Here is an 18883-nt window from a genome sequence, read left to right on the forward strand (position 1 = left end):
CCTTTGTGCTATTGAGTTATGAAAAGAAAGCGCCGGTTATTCTGTATGGTAAAATGTCATCCTGAGCTCGGTGTCTGTGACGCCATACACCATAATAATAGGGGGTCCGGACAAGGGTCGTCCTGATGGACACCGCAATATCCCAGCGGATCGCAGCCATGCGTGAAGCTTTATAAAGAACGCCAGCTCTGGGAAGACTGCCAACATAGTGCCATGGCCAAGAGTAAGGCTTGGGCTTCTCAGCATAGCTCTTGTATGGGTCAATTATCTGTAATGCAGAATGCATCATGACTATCAATATCTGGACATAGCAGGAAATCATCCAAACCATCAAGTAAATAATAGATGACAGAGGAGAGCTGCTGACTGCTGAGCTGTGCATTACCAGCACTCACTCCAAATCCATAGCGTTCATAAATGTCCCTCCAGAGCGGCAATCACCTGACAGCTGCCCGCCGCCATACATCCCAGTGTAAACACTCACTGACAGGAAGAGCGGGGGCGCCGGGAGGGATGCTCCGAGGCTGACCAATCACACGCTGCCGTACATACCGGCCCTGCAGGGCAGCCAATAGCAGCCCGCCAATCATATTCAGCCAGGAAGAGTCTCCGCTCCCTGGCTGTGCACTTGTCATTGTTTAGTGAGTAGCGGAGCCGCGCGGTCACACGGAGCAATGGCCGAGGCCGGGCGCCCGGAGTAACGGCAGCACCGGGGACCGCCGGGAGCCGCTGGTAAGGTGTGCGGGTAATAGCGGCGCGGGCCCGGCACGTCTGGGGACTTGTCTAACAGCTGCTCGCTTCATAGACAAACTGTCACCTCTCCAACTGCTCCATAGTAATAGGGAGGGGAGACGTGTGTGTGTGTATGTATGTATGTATGTATGTATATATATATATATATATGTGTGTATATATATATGTGTGTGTGTGTGTATATGCTGCAGAGTAGGGATTCTTTCAAAATAGAAGTGTTAATAGTTTATCTATACAAAGTGAATGAGCGAAAGAGAAATCTAAATTGAAACCTCATCACTATTTGGTGGGACCATCACAGCAAGCGGGGTCCCTTCCCCGGGGTGCACATACACCTACTCATGGGATGTGGAGAAACTCGGCAGGGAGGTCGTTCCAAATATCTTGGATAACAGATCTGTGGATGTGGACTTCTACAAACCCAGCTATTTATTTTACTCACTAAATAGCACTATTAATTCCACAGCGCTTTACAGATGTGATTATCACTGTCCCCATTGGGGCTCAAAGTCTACTCTCCCTCTCAGTACGTCTCTAGTGTGTGGCAAAACCCACGGAGAACATACAAACTCTTTACAGATGTCGTCCTTGGTGGGACTTGAACCCAAGAGACCCCAGCGCTGCAAAGCAACAGTGCTAATCACTGAATCAATAGCCTCTCCAAATTTATTCTGCAGCAGGACAACAGCCGCCATATAGCCAGTGTTATTAAGAATGATCTTCATCACTAAGGAGCACAAAGAGTCCTGAGAGTGATGATCCGGCCCCACGGAGCCCCGATCTCAGCAGTACACAGTCTGCATTATATGAGGAGACAGAAGGATCTCCACAAGCGACATCCACAGAAGATCTGGGGTCAGTTCTCCAAAATGTTTGGAATAGCCCTCCTGTCAGATTTCTTAAACTGTGTGTGAGTGTACATAGAACTGATGCTGTTTTGAAGACTAAGGGTATGTGCCCACGATCAGGACTCAATGTGTCCTGAACACAGTGGGTCCTGACCTGCGGGGCTGCGAGTCTCCTCTGCAGGAGACCGCAGCTGCTTGTACCCACGATCAGGGTTCAGTGTGCTGTGGTCTTTCGCTTGTCTTCGCCCTACGGAGGACGCATGCAAATCCACAGCAAACATTTGACATGCTGCAGTCTGGAAAGCCGCACCGCAGGTCAGTGTTTGCTGTGGAAAAAACAAGCACACTGGGCATGGGATTTCTAGAAATCCCTCCACTGTGCTTGTACTGTACAACGCAGCGTTTTGGAGACGGCAAAAACACGCTACATCCAAAACGGTGCAAACACTGATCGTAGACATGCACTTTAAGGCTATGTGGCAGTGCACACGCTGCAGAAAATGTGTTCACAAAAAAAACACACTGTGCCAGAAAATGCAACAAGAAAGAAAAGCATGCACTTTTTGTACGTTTTTTTTTTTTTTGCGTAAAATCAATGGCTGGAAAGGCTAAAAACAAAAAAAAAAACGCAGGACAAAACGGCCCAAAGAATTGACATGTTGTAGGTTTTTTGTCAAACCCAAACTGCATGCTAACAAAAAAAAAGCAACTTGTGCACAGCATTTCTGAATTCTTATAGACTTTGCTGGGAGAAGGAAAGACATGCGATCTTGGGCAAAAAAAAACAAAACGCAGCGTGCGCACAGGGCCTAAAGGCGAATGCACTAAATATTAATTTAGATGTCTGTTTTCTTCATTTACTCTGCGTTTTGTTAATTGATAAAAATAAACTATTAACACTTTTATTTTTTAAAGTGTTCTTTGCAGCATTAGGTCCACACCCACCTAATCTAATACTTTTGCATGGTAGTGTGTTTGTATACATGTATGTGTGTGGGTATATACACACAGTGGCATTTCCCATGATGATCATTATGGAATGAATAAGGTGCTGAGGTGTGTGTTGTTTCAGCCTTATAGATGACATAATGCCAGAGTCCTATAATATACGGTACATGACAGCAGTACTCCATCATAGTAATATACGGTACCTGTCAGATCCATATATCGATAATGGCATTCATCATGCACATTAGTTATCTCCTCAGAAATATTCTAGAGTGGTATCTATAAAATGTTATATAGAGGTAAACTGTAGGACAGGTCCTAGGGAACCACAGGGGCTTCCTTTTAATTATAATTAAAATATATTAATAGCTTATGTAAATGATAGTGGTAGAGAGCGCCACACTGGTACCACAAGCATAAGGATGATTGACAGTCTTACATATTATCACAAGGTTAGCAGAGGTGTAGTAGCATTGTCTCCTTGTGCATGTCATTTGTATTACATCAGATATGGTGGCGCAGTATTTGTACACTTATAAAGCGACTATCCTCTGTCTCGCTCTCTCTCACACTCTCCTTAGCTGATTGTGTGTTCAGTCAGGAAAAGGAGGAAGCCGCCGTTAGGCTATGTGCGCACGTTGCGTATTTCCATGCAGTTACGCTGCGATCTGCGCCGCAGCGTAACTGCATGCGTCCTGCGTCCCCAGCATAATCTATGAAGATTATGCCGGAGACGTGCGCAAGTGGCGTCTTAGAGCGCAGCTCGAAGCGCGCGTTCTAAGAAGTGACATGTCACTTCTTTCGTGCGCTCTGCCTGCAGCTCCCGCTCTGTCTATGGGAGGGGCTGCAGTCAGAGCGCATGAAATCAGCTTTTTTTTCACTACGGACTCTTTCTGTAGCGATTTGAAGCGCACGTGTGCTGTTCAAATCGCTGCAGAAATTTCTGCAGGGACAGTACGCAACGTGCGCACATAGCCTAAGATGCCTTCCTATATATTAAGTCTTGGCGGATTTGGCTGACGTTGGATCTCTTGTGTGGTCAGTAGGGGTGGGTGGGCACTGCCATGCTTTGGTGCTCGGTACTGGAAACATGCAGGTCAGACTCCCAGACAGGCTTATCTTGTGTACCGAGTATAATGGAAGTCAACAGGAAACTTCAGCATTTTTCCAGATCTTCATGAAAAATGCTCAAGTCTCCCATTGACTTATATTACGCTCAGTATTCATGTCGAAAAATCTGGGCGTCTGACCTGCTCGTTTCGACTACCGAGCACACAAGCATGGTAGTGCCTGCTCATTATTATTATTATTATTATTATTATTATTATTTATTATAGCGCCATCAATTCCATGGCACTTTACATGTGAAAGAGGTATACATAATAGAAACCAGTACAATAATCATAAACAATACAAGGCACAGACTGGTACAGGAGGATAGAGGTCCCTGCCCGCGAGGGCTCACAGTCTACAAGGGATAGGTGAGGATACAGTAGGTGAGGGTAGAGCTGGTTGTGCAGCGCTATATCAGACTAAAGGTTACGGCAGGTTGTAGGCTTGTCGGAAAAGGTGGGTCTTCAGGTTCCTTTTGAAGCTTGTCAAGGTAGGCACGAGTCTGATGTGTTGTGGCCGAGCGTTCCAGAGTATGGGGGAGGCACGGGAGAAATCTTGGATGCGATGGTGGGAAGAGGAGATGAGATGGGAGTAGAGAAGGAGATCTTGTGAGGATTGAAGGTTACGTGCAGGTAAGTACCGGGGGACTAGGTCACAGATGTAGGGAGGAGACAGGTTGTGGATGGCTTTGTAGGTCATGGTTAGGGTTTTGACCTGGAGTCGTTGGGCAATGGGAAGCCACTGAAGGGATTGGCAGAGAGGAAAGGTCGGGGAGTAGCGAGGGGACAGGTGGATTAGTCGGGCAGCATAGTTTAGAATAGATCAGGGGTGGGCAATTAATTTTCCCATGGGGCCGCATGAGAAATTGGGATTGGTTTAGAGGGCCGGACTAATATAATTACCTCAGTTCTACCCAATATACTACATCACTACACCCCCTCCATATACTACACCTGTAATAAACTACACCCCTATATACTACACCTGTATTATACTACACTCCCTCCATATACCTGTAATATACTACACCCCCATATACACCTGTATTATACTACACCACTATATAATACACCTCCGATATACTACATCATTACACCCCTATATACTACACCTGTAATATAGTACACCTCCATATAGCACACCTGTAATATACTACATCACTACACCACTATATAGCACACCTGTAATATACTACAACTCCATATAGTACACCTGTAATATACTACATCACTACACCCCTATATACACCTGTAATATACTACATCACTACACCCCATATACTACACCTGTAATATACTACACCTCCATATAGCACACCTGTAATATACTACATCACTACACCACTATATAGCCCACCTGTAATATACTACACCTCCATATAGCACACCTGTAATATACTACGCCTCCATATAGCAAACCTGTAATATACTACGCCTCCATATAGCAAACCTGTAATATACTACGCCTCCATATAGCACACCTGTAATATACTACGCCTCTATATAGTACACCTGTAATATACTACACCTCCATATAGTACACCTGTAATGTACTACGCCTCCATATAGCACACCTGTAATATACTACGCCTCCATATAGCACACCTGTAATATACTACGCCTCCATATAGCACACCTGTAATATACTACACCTCCATATAGCACACCTGTAATATACTACATCACTACACCCCTATATAGCACACCTGTAATATACTACACCTTCATATAGCACACCTGTAATATACTACGCCTCCATATAGCACACCTGTAATATACTACGCCTCCATATAGCACACCTGTAATATACTACGCCTCCATATAGCACACCTGTAATATACTACGCCTCCATATAGTACACCTGTAATATACTACACCTCCATATAGTACACCTGTAATATACTACACCTCCATATAGCACACCTGTAATATACTACATCACTACACCCCTATATAGCACACCTGTAATATACTACACCTTCATATAGCACACCTGTAATATACTACGCCTCCATATAGCACACCTGTAATATACTACGCCTCCATATAGTACACCTGTAATATACTACACCTCCATATAGCACACCTGTAATATACTACATCACTACACCCCTATATAGCACACCTGTAATATACTACACCTCCATATAGCACACCTGTAATATACTACGCCTCCATATAGCACACCTGTAATATACTACACCTCCATATAGCACACCTGTAATATACTACGCCTCCATATAGCACACCTGTAATATACTACGCCTCCATATAGCACACCTGTAATATACTACGCCTCCATATAGTACACCTGTAATATACTACACCTCCATATAGCACACCTGTAATATACTACGCCTCCATATAGTACACCTGTAATATACTACACCTCCATATAGCACACCGGTAATATACTACACCTCCATATAGCACACCTGTAATATACTACATCACTACACCCCTATATAGCACACCTGTAATATACTACACCTTCATATAGCACACCTGTAATATACTACGCCTCCATATAGCACACCTGTAATATACTACGCCTCCATATAGCACACCTGTAATATACTACGCCTCCATATAGTACACCTGTAATATACTACACCTCCATATAGTACACCTGTAATATACTACACCTCCATATAGCACACCTGTAATATACTACATCACTACACCCCTATATAGCACACCTGTAATATACTACACCTTCATATAGCACACCTGTAATATACTACGCCTCCATATAGCACACCTGTAATATACTACGCCTCCATATAGTACACCTGTAATATACTACACCTCCATATAGCACACCTGTAATATACTACGCCTCCATATAGCACACCTGTAATATACTACGCCTCCATATAGCACACCTGTAATATACTACACCTCCATATAGCACACCTGTAATATACTACGCCTCCATATAGCACACCTGTAATATACTACGCCTCCATATAGCACACCTGTAATATACTACGCCTCCATATAGTACACCTGTAATATACTACACCTCCATATAGCACACCTGTAATATACTACGCCTCCATATAGTACACCTGTAATATACTACACCTCCATATAGCACACCGGTAATATACTACACCTCTATATAGTACACCTGTAATATACTACATCACTACACCCCATATACTACACCTGTAAGATACTACATCACTACACCACTATATAGCACACCTGTAATATACTACACCTCCATATAGCACACCTGTAATATACACCTCCATATAGCACACCTGTAATATACTACGCCTCCATATAGCACACCTGTAATATACTACACCTCCATATAGCACACCTGTAATATACTACACCTCTATATAGTACACCTGTAATATACAACATCACTACACCCCATATAGCACACCTGTAATATAGTACACCCCCATATAGTACACCTGTAATATACAACATCACTACACCCCATATACTACACCTGTAAGATACTACATCACTACACCACTATATAGCACACCTGTAATATACTACATCACTATACCCCCATATACTACACCACTAGCCTGCACCCCCATATCACACACACTAAACCCCATACAGCCTGCACCCCCATATCACACACACTACACCCCCATATGTCACACACCATGCCCACATATCTCACCCTGCCTGTACCCCAACTTACCCCTCTCAAACACTCTGCACCCCTTCACATCCTTCTGTCAGTCTGCAGCCCTCATATGCACTCACCCTGCAGCCCCCTTTCCCCTCATGTCCCCTCTTTTCTTATTACCAGTCATCATGTGTCCACATCTCCTTCAGGATTCAGCATGTCTTGCTTTCTGCCCGACATCCTGTGTCTCCTCCCACACAGTCACATGGGCGTGACATCATCGCAGGTCCTGCAAGATGCAATATTCCGTCTGCTGTGCTGCTTCTTTCTCCTGCCCGGCGGGAACTTTTGAAATGACACACGCAGCGCAGTACTGACGTCAGAGCGCGCGTGTGTCACTGACAATTAGTGCCGGCAGGGAACAGAGGAAAGACTCCTGCGTTCCGCTGCCTGCACTGACTGTGCGGACCTGCACAGGATCTCTCCCTGCTCGGCACGCTGCAGCCCGGCTCCACTGCACCGGCTGAAGACGGGCGGGCCGGTCACAGAGAGCAGGCGGGCCGGATGTGGCCCGCGGGCCGCCCCTTGCCCAGGTCTGGAATAGATTGTAGGGTGCGAGACTGTTAAAAGGGAGGCCACAGAGCAGGAGGTTGCAATAATCCAGACGGGAGATAATCAGGGCATGTACTAGGGTTTTTGCAGCTTCTTGGGAAAGGAATGTACAGATCCGGGAAATATTTTTGAGTTGGAGGCGACAGGAGGTGAAGAAGGCTTGGATGTGTGGCTTGACAGAGAGATCAGAGTCTAGGGTTACTCCCAGGCAGCGAGCGCGTGGTACAGGGGAAAGTGAGCAGCAATTGACATTGATGGATATGCCAGGTGAGGGGGTTGAGGGAGGAGGAGGAAAGGCAATGAATTCTGTTTTGTCCATGTTCAGTTTTAGGAATCGAGCAGAGAAAAAGGATGAAATAGCAGACAGACATTGTGGGATTCTGGTTAGTAGGGAGGTAATGTCAGGTCCAGAGAGCTAGATCTGCTCATCACTACAGTTGTGGTCTGTCTACCTTTGACTGATACTTAAAGGGATACGTTCAGCATTTTTTTTTTTTATGTAATCTGACCGCAGTATATTGTAAGGACAGAGAACCTGATTCTGGCTAGGTATCACTTAGTTTACTGGTCACAGCAGTTGTGATAGAATCACAGTTTGCTCTGGAGCGAGCAGCGCTCAGAATGCTTAGCGTTGTGTAACCTCACCCCCCCTACATGAGTGATTGGCAGTAGAGCTGAGCAAACTTTTGGAAATTCGGTTCTTCAGGTAAAAAAGTTTGATTTATGACCCCGCCAACTTGATCCAAACCTGAATGGAAGTCTGTAATTGGGCAGTTTGTAGCTCCACCCACATGTTGCCAGCCATAAGCTGTTTACACAGAATAAGTTGACAGAGGCCTCTGATAACGTTTCCTGTAGTAATCATCTCCTGCTGATAAAACACTGATTGTATAGAAAAGGAAAAACGCAGTCCAGTGACATATTGCTACAATCGGGGTCTCAATCCCCACATCACGCTGCTTTCAGATTACATAGCAAAAACCTGCTGACAGGTTCCCTTTAAAATTCATATATTCAGATTTGTTTCCTTGGACTGTGCAGCAATGTTCTCGTCTGTTAAAGTTTAATGAAGGAGAAGAGAAGTGATTCTTCTTCGGAGCAGTGTAGTGTTTGCTTTGATTGACTAGACGTCCTTTCCTTTCATTGCAGCTGAATCACTTAGACCAGTTTCACAGAGCAGTATATTTCAGCCAAAACATGGGCTGAATACAGAAAAATAAAATGTTTCATTATGCTTGCCTCCCTTTATGATTATTCTGGTCTTTGATTGAAAACTAAAAAATGTTCATAACTCAGAGGGGTCACCTCAGATTTACTAACTTCTGTCTGTCCCTGTCTTCATAGAGTTCAGATGAGAGGTGCACAACGCCACACAACTTTCTCCACTGATGTCTATGGGAACTGCTAGAAAAAGCAGATGGGGTGAGGCTTCTAGAAGTGGGAGAAGTGCCTGTAATATATATGGAATCTTGTGGATATGCATCTAAGGCAGGGGTCACATTGATGTATAGAATCCGATGATTCTGTCATGTGAGACTCGTATGCTAATGACAATAGGCTCAAACTCTGCTGCGAGCGCGGGCCGGGTCATTCACTGTGCTCCGGGTCTCCCGCACGTGAGAATCAGATCATCGGTGTGGAGAAGAGGAAAGATTTAATTCCTCCTTTTTTTCCATTGTGTGTCTCGGCCTATATCTGACTACACTCGGAAGACGCCCAAGTGCAGTCCAATATTTTCACACATAAATTGACTTAAATGTGTGCGTACCATACGAGATACGCTGCCAATTGCAGTATGCAGCAATTTTTTTTTTATATTCTCTCCCCCCCCCCCCCCCCCCCTCCCCTTCCAGCACTGGAGTGACCTTTTCATTGTAAACCCCCTGTCATTTAGTTACCATCCGGCATCTTTACCTTTTACTAACGCCTCTCCGGTCCTGTGGCACCATCTTGTGCTCGTATCTTCTGACTGTCTGGAATTCAACAGTTACGTTACAAGCTCCCTATGTAACTCTATGAGAGCCAGAACAAGGCTCTCATAGAGATGTATTGAGTTGTGACCTTTTGTTATGCTCCAGCAAACACTGGAGCGGCAAGCAGGTCAAAAATCTGAGACTGAGTAGGTTAACCCATCAATGGTGAGTATATGACAGGGGGACTTAGATTTAAAGCACCACTGCAGCGGTGCAATAAGAGAAATGCTGGAGTTGTGCTTTAATCCCTTCAAAATCTGACATTCTGATACATCATAGGTCATGTCTCTGCCTTTGATGCAGGCTCACATGCTGAGCCTGCACCCTTCCTGGCACATGTCAGGTCAGCCGACATGTTCCTCCTATCTGCCCGCTGCTGTTACCTAGTTAAATCCCGCTGTCAATCTCGGATGGTGAGATTTAACACGTGCCCGAGAGAAGCACGTTGTTCCCGTCTCCCATCGGCGGCCCCGTGACGTGGTCATGTGGTGCTGATGGATTGTCATGACAGCAGGTGGTCAGCTGATGACCCCGGGCAATGTCATGACGTTCCTATGAACACTAGCTGAGCGCTGGTATTCAAAGACTAGAGCATTTCTGCTTTACTGAGCGGAGCTGATGCACAGCTCTGTACAGCACAAGCGAGTGGAGTATATGCGCTTCAAGTCCCCTAAGAGGTCTAGTAAAAATTATACAGCAACAAAAACAAAGCTCAAATCACCCCCCTTTTTGCCTCATTGAAAAAACCCATAAGAAAATACATATATGATATTGCTGCCTTATGAAAATATAAAATTAAATTAATTTGATCAGTAAACAGCATAATGGAAAAAAAATAAAAAATTTAAAAGCAAGAATTTATTTTTTGGGGCCACCACATCATTGCGATAAAATACAATGTAGAGGCGATCAAAACCCATTGCATCTACCCCAAAATAGTATTTGTAAAAACATCAGCTCAGGATGCAAAATATAAGCCATCGCACAGCCCCAGATCCCGAAAAATGAGAATGTTAGGCTATGTGCCCATGGGACTCTGTATCTGCGGATTTTTCTGCATCAAAATCCGCAGCTTTCCCCCGGAATCCGCACCTTTTCATAAGTGCGGATTTGATGTGGATTTTGCGGGGTTTTTTTTTTTATTCAATTGAATAGGCAAAATTCACACGAATAATTGACAGGCTGCAGATTTTTCCGCACGAAAATCCGCACGATTTCCGCTGCGGAAAAATCCGCAGCTTGGGCACAGCATTTCCCAAATGCCATAGAGTAGGAGTAGCTGTGCTGCAGATTTCTGGAAAATCTGCGCCTTTTCCGCGAGAAATCCGCGGCAATATCCGCGCATTTTCCGCAGCGTGGGCACATAGCCTTACAGGTCTCACAAAATGGCTACAAAAGTGTCATTTATTTTATTTTTTTGACGTCAGATTTTTTTTTTCCACCAATTTAAATAAAAAAAAACTATATATGTTTGGCATCTACGTACTCATACGGACCTAGGGAAGCATATTGTCAGGTCAGTTTTACCATATAGTGAACACTGTAACAAAATAAATGTGTTTTTTCCCATTTTGCAGTACAGTATATGCTAAAATTTAATAGTTTTGATAAAAGTTATGGCTTTTGGAAGCAGGGGAGAGAAAAAACAGAATATCGCGTGGTGGTGAAGGGTTATACTGAGTTTTGTTTTAGGCTATGTTCACATTTCCGTTTTTTTTTTTTTTTGCATCAGTCACCTGCGTTGTTTGACGCTTCACGCTTGTGACTCATGCGTTGTACAACGGGTGACAAGAATTGTCATGAGAAAGCTGATTCCGTTGGTGAAATGCTTTCAGGATAAAAACGAGAGCCGGCTGCCGGGAGATCAGCTGATCGCTCTCAAAAGCCGGCGGCCAGCTACTGTGAACGATCAGCTGATCTCCCAGTGATCGGCATTTGAGAGCGATCAGCTGATCTCCCGGCGGCCGGCTTTTATGAGAGCGATCGTTCACAATAGCCGGCCAATCAGCTGATTGCTCACATCAGATCAAAAGCCTGCTGCCGGGAGATCGGCGGATCGCTCTCAAAAGCCGGCGGCTGGCTTTTGAGAGCGATCAGCTGATCTCCCGGCGGCCGGCTTTTATGAGAGCGATCATTCACAGAAGCTGGTCGCCGGGCGATCAGCTGATTGCTCAGCCGCCGAGAGAGAGACATTGATTTAAATGATTAAACACAAGATCTGAGCATGCACAGTGAAAAAAAAAGGATTCCGCGGCTCAAAAAACGTTACATGCTGCGTTCCTGCCGCCCGGCGGTCAGTCGTTCCACGACTAATCAGTCGGGCAGCGGATGCAACGCAAGGGCATCAGTCGCAATCCGCTGCTCATATAAGTCTATGGGAACAATGGAATATGCTAAATGGATTGCGTTGTTTATCAGAACGGCGGATTGTGACAGATCCTAAACAACGGAAATGTGAACATAGCCTTAGGAGATTTTGAAGAAAAAACTTACCAAAAAACACAAGTTTTGATCAGAGAGTTGGAAAGATTCCACTCAGAAAATGTATTTTTGTTGTTTTGTTTTTCTTTAAAAAAAGAAAATAAAATATATAGTTTTTTCTTTTTTTTTTTTTTTCCAGGGTTTACAATCCCTGTTAAATTAAATACTATTTATTTGTAGGTAAGTGGGCCAATTGATACTGTTAATTAGGAATTTCAATCAGAGAATATGGCGATTATGGTTAAAACTGTAGTGTAAATAATTTATTTATTTATTTTTTAATAAAAGAGAAGTAAAGTCTTATGAAACCTGTCTCTATGAAGGGGGACGTTTCCCAATATCCCTTTTAGAAGATTTAGTTGGCTCCTTCCCACAGCTGTAATATGTTGAATGTGCGTTCACAGCAGGTAACTGCTGCATTTTAGCACAAAGCACAAGTATATAAGGACAAATGACTTGGAAGCAGCTAAAAGAAACGAGTGGAAAGGAATAAAGGTTACTGCGGAGAGATTATTGTAGCCCGTTCAGCAGTTAAATCATTAAACAAGCTCTGCTTCTTTCAGCATGAATCCAGCTGTTTGGATAAATGAAACCGAATGTGAGGGGACAACAGTGGGCGAAATAATAGGAAAGATTTTACCAAGATTACTGTTTAATTCTATTTATAGCAAATATAAAAAAAGTGTCCATTTTCGGTGGCAGTAACCTGCGTTGTGATGAGGGTTTTTGATCAGGCATAAGTATTGGGGCTGCTCCACACTTTTACAGTAAAAAGAAATAAAAATTAGTGTCATTATAGGCATTTATTTTTTTTTCCTGGGTTTCTTAAAATCCTATAGACAAACCTATGAGAAAAATTGCATACCAACAGCATGCTGCACCTTGGAAAGAAGCCACAAACCAGACTTTGGATTTGTTTGTCGTCCCCAAAGCTCAGTTTCAACGAATCTATTACATAGGGGGTCTGAAAATTCATGCCAGTCTTGTGTAGTTTTCTCTGATTTCTTTGCACAGAAAATGATCTTTATTCATTGAAAGGGCTCAATCACACACCCGATATCTCACTGTGTGACAAAAATGGATCAATCCCCCACTCCTCCTCCCCCTCCTCCTCTCTTCAGATAGTGATCAGAGTTTGGTCCGAGTGTAATCTGATTTTATTATCCGTAATCTTGTATGTGAAGGAAAAACACAAACTCCAAATTTTCCTTTCTGACAGTCCGTAAAAATGGGACTACAATTGGGTGTAGTTTGATTTTTTTCCCCGGACCCATAGACTTGTATTACCGATTTTTGATCCGACTCTTGGATCAAAATAGGACATCTCTGAGGAACATGAAACCTCACACATGTGAACGACAACATAGACTATCACAGGTCTGAGTGATATCCATGAAAACCACAGATTGTACTCGTACGCATACATGATGTCAATACGTTTTCCTGTTTGGGGCTCCCTCTTGTGGTCAGTGCTGGCGGTGCAGTTGATGTGTGGAGTGAAAGCTACACACCTGTGGAGGACTGGCAATCGGGGTCAGATTGAGCTATTTAACTGAGTCGTTTTCTCTTGTTACTTGCCGGTGGTCAATCTCTCCTGTGTGTTAAGGACATTCTGTAACCACCTCTGCTCACTACCAGAACTCCTCTAGATAAGTGGTCTGTCTAGCTCTGCTGTTTGTTTTCCACTTTCTTGGTGTTTTTTCTGCTTTAATACTAATGCGGGCGTCACACGAGACGAGCGATCGCGCGATGCATCGTCGGGGTCACAGTTTTCGTGACGCACATCCGGCATCGCTTGCGACGTCGTTTCGTGTGACACCTCCGAGTGATGCAGAATTGCTCACAAATCGTGAGTTGTGTACTCGTCACTTATGTTTAGAAATTTGTTTATTTTTAATGGCGCCGGTTGTTCATCATACCTGCGGCAGCACACATCGCTCCGTGTGACACCCCGTGGGAACTATGAACACAGCTTAACTGCGTCCCGCGGCACCCACCGACAATGCGGACGGAAGGAGATGTGCGGTATGTTTAAGTCACGCTCATCTCCGCCCTTCCGCTTCTATTGGCCGGCCGCTGGGTGACGGCGGTGTGACGCCGATCGTCCCTCCCCCTTCAGGAAGTGGACGTTCGCCGCTCACAGCGAGGTCGCTCAGCAGGTAAGTACGTGTAACGGGGGTTTCACGACTTTGTGCGCCACGGGCAACTAATTGCCCGTGATACACAAACTACGGGGACGGGTACGATCGCTTGTGCAATCGCACGTTAGATCGTACCGTGTGAAGCCCGCATTAGGCTGGATTCCTATTTTGTCTGAGTGGAGTTCTTGGTGAAATGGGATCATTCCCTGCTGGGAGTGTCTGTATACTTGGCTCCATGATTCTGCAAGGTATTGTGTTTGTCATGCTTGGTATTAATGCAGTCTCTCATCTGTATTAGTGTTTTTGGATCCCAGTAACATCAGAGTGCTGATACAGTGGGGGAGAGGTTGTGTGACCTCAGCATTTTTCCATATCAGAAGTGCTGGTATATATTAGGGTTTTTACAGCTGCAGACAGTTGCTCTTTTCTATCCTTTCCTATAAAGATAGTTTAGGCCTCACCTTTGCTGAAATCTGTCTTTTCTAACTTTGTGTTTTTCTATATCACCGTAGCCTTTACATGTGGTGGGCTATCTATCTTTGGGGACTACTCTGAGGCAGATTAGCTTTCTTATATCTCTATCTGTGAAATTATTTAGTTCTCCGGCTTTGTCGAGGCGTCCGGGTCATCGTAGGCACGCCCCACGGCTACTTCTAGTTGTGTGTCAGGATTAGGTCTGCAGTCCGTTAAGTTTCCAGCCACTCTGTTACCTTTTTGGGATTCCGCATTTTTTGATCCTCCTCGGTCCCTGAATCATAACACATACAGTTAGAATGAACTCTAAAGTGAGGGTTCTCAGTGCACCCTTAGCCCTCCATCCACCATGGCTGTCAACTGAATGATGGGTCGGCCTATCTTTTGCACGGGAGCGATCACGCCCCTCTCTCCTATACACGGGAGCACGCTCTCTGCTTGGTACTCCTGTGCTCTCTGTTGGATCATTTGTTCCTCAAACATGGTCTATCCAGGCCACACATATATGTAGCACTCCTGCGGTTCAAAGTGCTACAAAATGTGAACGTGGAAACCCAAACCCCGGAATATCTGTGCCAGTCAGTACACAAACATCTTCTGGCCACATTCACACCCCCAACACCAGACTGGGAGACTGGCTAGCAACAGGTAAAAGGGATGGGCACTGATTGGATAGTCGCCACCCAATCTGTAGGGAGAGACCCAGCGAGAGGGAGGGGGTCAATGGTCGGTTGGGAAGTTGGCGGGAGGAAGTAGTGAGCAGAAGTGAAGGAAGGAGTAGAGGAGTTGAGAGGAGAGAGTGAGCAAAAGTACAGAAAGACCTGAAGTAACACTGAAGTGCTGTAATAGGAGTGAGGGACTGTGAAATACGGAACCAGGACTCCAGGAACCGTGGGTTACCTGTGGAAGTCTGGAACCAAGGTTCACAGGACTCAGCACAAGGCGGGGTGCAGACCCTAGGACAGCGGGACACTTTATGGTCAACTGTTAAATCTGCCAGGCGAGAAGTTCTCCAGGGTCCATCGCCAACCCAGAGTCTGAAGCATCAGCAGCAAAGAGGTGACCGGGGACTGAACCCCTTAAATAGTCCAGGCTGCCTGCAATAGGACGAAGTCTGAGGAGAAGGGACTCCCAAGCAGCTCTAGGCCACGGGAGCCCATCAACAACAAGTGTGCATGGAGGACAGCCAACCCAGGTCACAGCTGGCATGGAGAACAAGGGGAGCGGGAACACCTGTAACCGGCACCAGCAGGTCCAGGTACCAGGCCAGTAAAGGCAAGTTGAAACTGCAGTACCAGTGTGGACGGTTTCCTTTGCGCCTCTGCACATACACTGACTGTCCCCTATCATTGCCCCTCCACCATCCACTGCTGTGGCCTGGTCCTTGCGGAGGGCCCAAAACACCTAAGCTGCACTACTCAATCAGCCCCAGCAGGACCCTGCAGCGGAGGCCTCAATAACATGGCCGCGCACCGCAAGTGGCGTAGTCGAGAACTCCTTTTTTTTTTTTTTTTCATTCCCTTTTATTTTTCACCCCTTTTTATCACTCCGACCCCCAGGGTCACGGAACCGACCATTGGCCGCGACCACGACTCCCCCCTGAGTGTCACACACGCCTGGGACAAAGTACCCCACTGCCCTGGGGTGTCACATATACATAACAATATTGGTGGATTAGCCTAATGTGTTGGGAGAGGGGTGCATTAGTTTTGGCCAAAGGTCCAATGCATGGTTTGGACCCTCAGTTACTATTCCTTGCCAACACCGACTGTGTAGACTGACAGTACTTGCTTTTAAAGGGTGAGTACTGTCAGAACTGAAAACTTGGCCATGTGTGCATGGAGACTCTGGCACCACCGGAGCCGAGAGGGCACAGCAGACAGGGCAGAGGAATGTGTGCTGAACCTTGGCCCCTATCTGCTTAGTTCAAATTGAGATATAAGGGTGATTGACTCCTTTTACCATATGTCTGGTTGCAGAGTCTTGTTTCCTTTTTCAGCACAGAGTCACTGCAAAAACTAGGCTATGTGCGCATGCTGCACCAAATCTGCATCTTCTGGGAGAAAAATGCACCAAAAACAGTGTCAATGCTTTTTTGCCATGTATTTCTTTGTCGCTCCATTGGGAGACCCAGACAATTGGGTGTATAGGCTATGCCTCCGGAGGCCGCACAAAGTATTACACTTAAAAGTGTTAAGCCCCTCCCCTTCTGCCTATACACCCCCCGTGCTCCCACGGGCTCCTCAGTTTTTTGCTTTGTGCGAAGGAGGTCAGACACGCACGCACAGCTCCACAGATTGGTCAGCAGCAGCTGCTGACCATGTCGGATGGAAGAAAAGTGGGCCCATATAGAGCCCCCAGCATGCTCCCTTCTCACCCCACTCTTGTCGGTGGTGTTGTAAGGTTGAGGTATCCATTGCGGGTACGGAGGCTGGAGCCCACATGCTGTTTTCCTTCCCCATCCCCCTCAGGGCTCTGGGTGAAGTGGGATCCTATCGGTCTCCAGGCACTGAGACCGTGCTTCATCCACAACTCCTGGGAGACTGCTGGATAGGAGCCGGGTATCGTTCAGGGACATGGCCCTGCTACTTGGAGGTACTCTGTATCCCTGTGGAGACAGCGCAGAGCAACACTCCAGCGTTGCTGGGTGTGCTAGTGCACCGGAGACCACGGCGCTGACCGGGTTAATATGTGCCATTACACACTCAGCGTTGCTGAGTGTGTTTATGTATAGGGACTGCCGCACTGACCGCCGCTGCCAGGGAAACACTGCGGCGCGGCTGGGACTTGTAGTGCGCCGGGGACTTTCACGCCGGCCGCGCTTTTACGGCGGCCGCGTTTATTACTAGAGTCCCCGGCTTTTTGCGGCCTAGTTTCCTTTCCTCCCGCCCACAGCCCTGACAGGCAGGGGAAGGGCGGGACGCTGCACAGAACGAGCAGCACTGAGGGCTGGAGCATGCTTTGCATACTCCACCCCTCTCACTGTGCACAGTGCGGGCACCAGTTCCCGCTCTTTCTGGGTCACGCCCACGGCTCCCTCCTCTCCTCAGGACGCCGGCAGCCATTCCTGTCAGCTCCTCGGACGCTGCAGAGGGGGACAAAGTCTGGGAGACCCAGGCAGGGACTCTGGTGGCCTCACAACCGCTTTAGGCGGGTGGTAAGCAGCACCTGTGGTGCTAGCCCCATTGTGCAGTAGTGTAACATTATATGTTTATGGTATATATGTTTTACACTGTATGGTGCACAGTTGATTTCTGACTATATACCCTATTGTGTTACTCAGGGAAGATAATAGCATGGCGCTCACGAAAGGTAGGGGTGCCAAAACACAGGCTTATTATGTTGCCTGCGCCGCATGTACGACCCCGCTACCGGCAGGTTCCACTGACCCTCATTGTGTGCACTGTTCGGCCCCTGTGGCACTTACTCAGCCGGAGCCTTTGCTAAGAGGGGCTCAGGGGGAGCCACCTGCTAACACTGTTCAGGTGACGGGGACGGAGTTTGCAAAACTCTCTGAGACTATGGCTAAGATACTAGAAGCCTTGCAGTCCAGGCCGGTATCTCAGCACAGGGACTCTGTTGAATCTTTGTTCCCTGGCCCACCTCAGCTGGACCAACAATGTCCTCCCGGGGTATCTCATGGATCCCAGGCTGAGGGTTCTGACACAGACCCCAGCCCCAGACCGACTAAGCGAGCTCGCTTAGATTTTCCCTCGACATCATCATATTGTGCAGGGTCTCAGAGGGGGGAATCTCTGGTTGATGATGCGGAGACAGCTGATCAGGATTCTGATCCTGAGGCCGCTCTCAATCTTGATACTCCGGACGGGGACGCCATAGTGAACGACCTTATTGCGTCCATCAATCGTATGTTGGATATTTCTCCCTCAGCTCCTCCGGTGGAGGAGTCAGCTTCTCAGCAGGAGAAATTCCGTTT

The 18883-nt window shown here is 46.3% G+C and overlaps 1 protein-coding gene across 3 annotated transcripts in view; it reads left to right on the forward strand.

Moving 5' to 3' along the window:
- Window positions 1-607: 607 nt before the first annotated feature.
- Window positions 608-18883, forward strand: part of CCDC126 (coiled-coil domain containing 126) — a 51287-nt gene continuing 33011 nt past the window's right edge. The window contains exons 1-2 of one of the 3 annotated variants that reach the window (XM_075315369.1): window positions 608-732; window positions 9222-9299. The gene's annotated coding sequence lies outside the window, so the exon portion shown is untranslated. Of the gene's footprint in view, window positions 738-9221; window positions 9300-18883 lie in introns of all 3 variants that reach the window. The other 2 variants (XM_075315368.1, XM_075315367.1) reach the window with 2 other exon arrangements.

This window comes from Anomaloglossus baeobatrachus, chromosome 6 (assembly GCF_048569485.1).
Source record: "Anomaloglossus baeobatrachus isolate aAnoBae1 chromosome 6, aAnoBae1.hap1, whole genome shotgun sequence".
In the NCBI taxonomy this organism is placed as follows: Eukaryota; Metazoa; Chordata; class Amphibia; order Anura; family Aromobatidae; genus Anomaloglossus; species Anomaloglossus baeobatrachus.